The 5953-nt window shown below is 57.6% G+C and overlaps 1 long non-coding RNA gene across 1 annotated transcript; it reads right to left on the bottom strand.

Moving 5' to 3' along the window:
• Positions 1–654: 654 nt before the first annotated feature.
• On the bottom strand, positions 655–5819 carry LOC105544498. The gene is made up of 6 exons (XR_001006766.1): positions 5623–5819; positions 4281–4394; positions 3882–4067; positions 3607–3757; positions 2497–2604; positions 655–785 (listed from the first exon to the last, which is right to left on the bottom strand). It is a non-coding gene; the product is annotated as an uncharacterized LOC105544498 (long non-coding RNA).
• Positions 5820–5953: the final 134 nt, after the last annotated feature.

Raw genomic sequence — 5953 nt, 5'->3', positions numbered from 1 at the left:
CTTGGGGAAATTCCAGATTCAAGAGATGCATTCGAGGCCGAACAATTGGAAGTTTTGTCTGGAAATAGCTGCCTCTGATAAAAAGTTTCAGAAACATGGTCTCCCCCAAACAGAAGACCCCAGATCTCTCAGACTTGAGAAAGCAAAGACTTTTGTACCAGTTTTGCACCAGTCCCAGGGGAAACTGTGACGAAGTTGGATTGGATCTGAAGACATATTTGAGTTTGGTTTGCACAGGCGTACCACTGGCAGGCCCAGAGGAAAAGCCCGCACGTGACCTCAGTGTTCAGCATGACTTCAACTCTGGTCTCCCTCTCTGGATGCCCCAGAGCAGGAGTGAGCTTCCCGCCAGGCCCCTGAGGGTCCGACAGTCATCCTGGCAGCTGTTCTCAGGCTGTCTCTGGCCGCCCAAGCCACCCTCACTGAGGACCAACCTAGGGTTTGCAGGTGTCTGTTGCCACAATAATCCACAAAGAAGGCAAGGGCAGTGGTGAGCTGAAGACAAGACCCCTCAAAGCAAGGTGGGAGGGAATTCTCAAAATTCTTTCTCTTCCCTGTAATGTTTCTTGGGGTCACCCCCCAAATAAACTCCTTGCACCTCTCCACTAAAACATTAAGTCTTGTTAAAAGAGCATCCGCATGGCAAACTGACAATTGCGTGAGCAGCCACCTCCTTCTCCTTCTCCTTCAGGTCTCAGTGCAAGCATCATCTCTGTAGAGGAGCCTCCAGCCCCACCCCAGCTAATCAGGCCTGGCCATCCCCCTGGATTAGTTTCTTGTGGCTGCTACGACAAATGACACACACTTAGTGGCTTAAACAACACAAGTAACTCTAGTAAGAGTTCCAGAAATCAGAGGCCTAAAGTCAAGGTGTTGGCAGGGCTGGTTCTTTCTGGAGGCTCTAGGGAACAGCTTGTTCCCTTGTCCTCTCTAGTTTCTAGAGGCAGCCTGCATTCTTTGGCTGGTGGTCCCTTCCTCACATCAACACATGGCCCATTACTCATTCTGATCTCCTGTCTCCTTCTTACAAGGACCCTTGTGATGACATGGGGCCACATGGATAATCCACGATGATGCTCTCATCTCAAGACCCTTCATCCCATTTGCAAAGTCCCTTTGGCCAGGGTAAAGTCACATGTTCTCAGGATCTGGAGATTAGGACATCAACATCTTTAGGGGCCACTATTCAGCCCACCTCCCATTCCTCCCTGCCTACCACCTAAGTTTTTGCCACTAAGCCTGTTTGGTTTTCTCAATGCACTAATCACAGGTTGGAGTTCTTGTGTTCAGTTGTTTCTATTTATCACCTGCTCCCCATGCCCTGTGTCTGGTTCTTCCACAATTCTTTTCCTAGCACCAACATTGCTGGTGTTCAGTAAAAATGTGTTGAATTAAGGTAAGAATGAATGGATGGGTAGATGGGTGAGTGGGTGGGTGGAAGGCTAGACGGATGAATGGATGGATTGATAGATACATGGATGGATTGATGATAGATAAATGGATGGATTGATGAGTGGATTGATGGGTGGATAGATGGATGGTTTGCTGGGTGGATGGATGGATGGGTCGATGGATGGATGGTCTGATGGATGGATGGATGGATGGATGGATGGATGGATGGATGCATGGATGCATGGATGGATGCATGGATGGATGCATAGATGGATGGATAGATGGATGGATGGATGGATGGATGGATGGATGGATGGATGGATGGATGGATGGATGGTCTGGTGGATGGATGGATGGATGGATGGTCTGGTGGATGGATGGATGGATGGATGGATGCATGGATGGATGAGTAGGTAGATGGGTAGTTGGGTGGGTAGATGAGTGGGTGGATAGATGGACAGATGGACAAATTAACAAATGAATGGTCTACCATATGCAGGACAGAGGATAATGTGGACTTTTCCTGAGATTCCCAAGATGCACCTTCCAGCACAGAAAGGCCCAGCCTAGTGGAGGAGGGGAACAGAGCGGAAGGAGAGGGATCCCTTTCACTATTAGGAAAGACAGCTAGGCCTTGGTTCAACCTTTATTTTTTAGACAGAGTCTCGCTGTCTCACCCAGCCTGGAGTGCTGTAGTGGCGAGATCTCGGCTCACTGCAACCTCCACCTCCTAGGTTCAAGTGATTCTTATGCCTCAGTCTCCCAAGTAGCTGAGACTATAGGTGTGTGCAACCATGCCCGGCTCATTTTTTGTATTTTTAGTATAAAAGGGGTTTCACGATGTTGGCCAGGCTGGTCTTGAACTCCTGAATTCAGTCAATCCACCCGCCTCAGCCTCCCAAAGTGCTAGGATTACAGGTGTGAGCCACCACGCCAGCCGAATGGCCCTGCCCACCTTCTTCATCGCAGGTGCGTTTGACTGTGTTTCCTTTGACCTGGTCTGCCTCTCTGTTGGACATCAGCTCCCGGAGGGCAGGGACCTCGCCTATCCTGCTCATCAGTGCGGACCACAGTGCCTGGCACCCAGCAGTGCTCAGGAAATACCTGCAATCTTTACTGAGGATGGTGCTGGCTGCAGAGGGCCGCAAGGACTGGTTCACACCCGCCCCCTTGTCCAGGGAGCAGCAGAGCAACCGTAGGCAACAGAAGCACCTGGCAGGGAGACATCTCTGCAGTCTCCTTCCCGCAAGAACCTCCCCAACAGAGGAGGGTCCAGGCTTGCAACCTCAGGAGGGGACACGGGGAGAGGCGTAGGACCATGAGGCCCTTGGCAGAGGATGATTAAAAACAACGTTCTACTGGGAGGGCAGGGGAGGACTCCTGACGGCAAGTGGTGGCTGTTCAGAAAGTGAAGGCTGGACGAGCAGGGGCCATACCCCATTCACAGCGTCAGCCAGAGCCCTGAGCCTCGCTGGGAGGGAATGGCACCAGCAGGACGCCTGGAGCAGGGAGCGGCGTTGCTGAGGTGCACGAAGAGCTCTTCCTCCGGGCGTCCGATCCCTCCTTGCTGTAACCCTGTGGGTCATTACCGTTTCCCATCTGACAGCTGAGGAAACCAAAGTCCCCGGTGGAAAGAAAACTGTCCAAGGTCACCCAAGCCTGGAGGCAGCACGGGAACTCCTTGCACTGGACCTCCGGGTACCCCCCCCACACACCCCACCACTCCCCCGGAGGGCGGGGAGAGACCCCCAGGGTGGCTGCTGCAGACTGCACGTTTGTGGCCCCACCCCCTGCCCCTGCCCCGCTGCCCCACCGCCCTGAATTCATATGTTGACATCTAATCTCCGGTGTGAGGTGGGGCGTTTGGGAGAAGAGCAGGTTATGAGGGTGGGGCCTCATAATGGCATTAATGCCCCACTAAAAGAGGCCCCATCGAGCTTCCTCGCCTGCCTGAAAGGGGTCACCACATGGGGACGCAGTGAGAGGCTGGGTCCTCACCAGACGCTGAATCTGTGGGTGCCTTGATCTTGGCCTTCCAGCCCCCGCAGCCGTGGGAAGAAATGCCTGCACCGATAAGTCCCCAGTCTGCGGTACCGCGTCAGAGCAGCCGGACACACCAAGGCCACGGTAAGGGGACTCCACAAACCCAGGCCAGGACGACCTTCCCGTTTACAAGCGCCTCTCGCTTATTTTGAGAGAAACAAATTTCCATACCAAATAAGGTGGTGGACTTAAGAGCCTCTGCCCACTTCACACAATTCCTTTTAAGTGTCCAAATGCAATTACACTTGGAACTCGCCGGGATTCAGCCTCCCCCGGCCTCCCCATGTAAACAAGTGTTCCAGCTGGGCCCCAGCTGGCTGCCCTGGAGAAGAGGGGACGGGTCACCACCCTGCCTGCTGCCTCCAGCCTCTCTCTCAGCCTCAGGCATGGCCCGTGAGCCTCCAGGATCCCAGAGTCCCTCCTCAGCCCATCCCTGAAAAACAGACCCCAGGAGGCCAGCTGGGTCACGCGGGGAGCAGCGCGAGACTCCCTCTTCCACGGTGAGGTTTGCACGTGGGCAGGACGAGCAGGAGGCGGGCAGCTCCCAGCGCAGGTGCAGAGGCAGCTGTGTTTCTCGTTTCCCTTCAAGAAGCCCACAGAGGCACATCTCTCCCAGTCTGGGCACTACGCTCCTGCTGGGAAAGCTCAGAATTCCCTTGGGCTTCCTGGACCCTGAGAAAGTTGGCCCAGGGCAGGAGGGGAGCCCTCTCATCACCCCCTCCTCCTGGCCACCCTGCTGGCTCCTGCACCCCCCACTTTGCACACCCCCCCTACCAATGCTCAGTGCCCCAGGCATGAACGCGTTCCAGGACTCCCCCCTCCAGGGGCTCAATGGGGAAGGGGGCCTGACTCATCCTCCTGCAGAGCAGCACAGGCACCAGGCACCACAGCCCGCCAATTTCCAGCTTGCTCGCCGAGCGCCGTGATTTTCCACTTGCGCCATCTGATTGCTATTAGGGCTGGGGAAAAGGGAATTCCTGGTTCCATAAGCCCCCAGGGGGCCCACGCCGAGTCCCGGGTGGGAAGGGGGAGGGGTGCCGCTTGGGCGGTGCTGCCCACCTCTGCCAATTCTGCGCTGCCCCTCCATGGAGCCCTCGCCCTGCTGCCCCCCCCACCGCTCTGTATCAGCCCTGAGTAAATTAAAACAACGGGGTGGGGCCTAGCCCCTCCTGGGCCAGCCTGCCCCGAAATGCCCACTGGGGGCAGACCAAAGGCGCCAGGCAAGTGTACAGCCGGTGCTCCCTCTCCTGGGCAGCCTTACCGAGCAGCAGAATGCGAGGGAGATGAACAGCTGGACTCGGGCAGCAGTGCTCGGGCCAACGTGACGTCACCAGGCGGAGAGATGAGTTCCCGGTGGGGCTCTGGGGGGGCTCCTGAGCGGGGCATTCCTTCCTGAAGCCTCATCCCTGCTCAGCCCCTCCTCCTACTCCCCTCCCCTCCCCCTCCTGCCGGGCCAGGAATTGGGTTTGGGGCGGGTTCTGCTTCCAAAGCCATCTCTTCCAGCAGGCGAGGGCTCTACTCTGAGCTCGCATTTCCCGAGGCTCCGGCCGTGCTCGGCGCTGGCCTGCTGCCCCGGCGGGTCGGTCGGCCGGAGGCGGGAGCCACAGGAAGAGCCCTCCACAAAAGGAGGCCTCTGCGGACCAGGACAGCTGCAGGTAGCTCCAGGGGCCCAGGGTCCAGGGGAGGGTGTTCCAGCAACCGGGGCTGCAGGGTGAGGGCCAGGCAGGGAAGGAAAATGACGCGGGCACCGTCGGGGCAGAGAGGTGGACGCTGTCAGGGCAGGCAGCTCCCAGAAATCCTAAGGCCCCAAGCAGAGAGCCCTGAGACCCCAGAGAGGCTGTCACCCACTGGAGAAGCTCCCCTGCAACTCCTGAGGCTCCAGGGTTCCTGGGCCATGGAGGAACTTGAAAAGTCTCCCTCCTGTGGCAGGACCTGACCCCTCCCAGCTGGCCTCACCCCCAGCCCCACTGTCCAGCTCCTGCTCTGTGCTGCTGGGCATGAGGACTCCCTCTTGGTCCCTCCCCCAACCTCACTGGCCATTCAAGCATGCATTCGAGAGGGGCTGGAAGGGAACACCCAGCAGGCAGTGTCCCACACACAGGGAGATGGCTCCCCCTGCTCTCAGCCCTGGGGTGCACACGGGGGGTTCGTGTGGGCAGCCACAGGGTGTTGGAGCTGCAGTCCCACCTTCTCCCAGGCCAGCGGCCTGATGAAGCTGTTGGCCTTGGATGGAGGCAGTTTCTGGAATGATCTGCAAGGTCTCAGTCCCCCCAGACAAGCCTCTTCAATCCAAGCTGTTAAGCAGGGCACTCCAGGCCTGGAGTGAGGAAAACAGAGGCTCTGTGCCGCGGGAGCGGGAGCGAGACAGGCCCCTCTGACGGCAGCCCAAGCGGCTAAGGAAAGGGGCTGGGACAGCCCCGGGCGCGTCGGGGCAGGGTCATGGTGGGGTAGGGGTGAAGGGACAGGAGGAGCTTCCTGCGGGCAAGGCTGCAGGAGGCTGACAGGTGGCCAGGCCACC

The sequence above is a fragment of the Mandrillus leucophaeus genome, unplaced genomic scaffold, assembly GCF_000951045.1.
Source record: "Mandrillus leucophaeus isolate KB7577 unplaced genomic scaffold, Mleu.le_1.0 Scaffold30, whole genome shotgun sequence".
Classification (NCBI taxonomy): domain Eukaryota; kingdom Metazoa; phylum Chordata; class Mammalia; order Primates; family Cercopithecidae; genus Mandrillus; species Mandrillus leucophaeus.
Note: the sequence above shows the minus strand (reverse complement) of the source record. Positions and strands in the feature narration are given on the sequence as shown.